Source organism: Papilio polytes, unplaced genomic scaffold (genome assembly GCF_000836215.1).
Source record: "Papilio polytes unplaced genomic scaffold, Ppol_1.0 DF822400.1, whole genome shotgun sequence".
Classification (NCBI taxonomy): Eukaryota; Metazoa; Arthropoda; class Insecta; order Lepidoptera; family Papilionidae; genus Papilio; species Papilio polytes.
The window spans coordinates 1,163,651-1,164,575 of NW_013526804.1; positions in this window are offsets into that span (position 1 = coordinate 1,163,651).

Below are 925 nucleotides of genomic sequence, written 5' to 3' on the forward strand. Positions count from 1 at the left end.
TGTTCTTCCAGACTATGCTCTAAACCTGTGCCAAATTTCATAGAGATCCGTTCAGCCGTTTAGGCTACAAACGCTAATAAACATCCATCCATCCATCCATCTATCCATCCATCCATCCATTTAAACTTTCGCATTAATAATATTAGTAAGATTTCAGCGATATGAGGTGACTGATTGCTCGTTTATCACCTCGTTCAACAATAACTTTATCGGACGCAAACCAAACAGTGAAATATTCAAATTAGACCTTTTTGCAAGAAGACTAAATAAATTTTACGTCATCCGAATAACAAACTTAGGTAACGTATGATCTAAAGGGAACTAATTAGTACGGAATACATCGCTAGGGTTTCCACCCTCATATAATATAGGCTAGTAAAAGGGCAATGCACGTTGCGACGTTAAATTTTCGAGACTAAAACGCAATATGCGGTAACAGTAGCACCGTTCTCCGTTAAAAGTTAACTATCCGTTAAATCCTTATTTTTATGGAAAACCACAATTATAAGTAGGTTAAAAATATACGATAGAATCAATATCTACTTAAATTAGTAATTACAGTAATACGAGTTTTAAGAATACTCTTGAGTTTAGAAGAAAACTAAGAAGATTCAATTGCTGTGTAGCTCAATAAGAGGTAGTAATTAAACACCTACGCGTTTTATCTATAACTATTCATAACCTTTTACAAAGTAAACGGTAACTAATATTCTTTTATACATTGATCATAGTTTAACTTTAACGTAAAGGTTGCATCAGACCTTGCATTGCCGACGGCAAGTCCGGGGGCCGTGCTATAATGGCGTCGTAAAAACCGCGTACTGTTTATTACGATTTTAATAACTTCCATTATTTTGATAATATGATGTTTTAATAAAAATAACCTCAAAGTATGAAGAATTTATTGCGAGATCTTTCTTCCCAT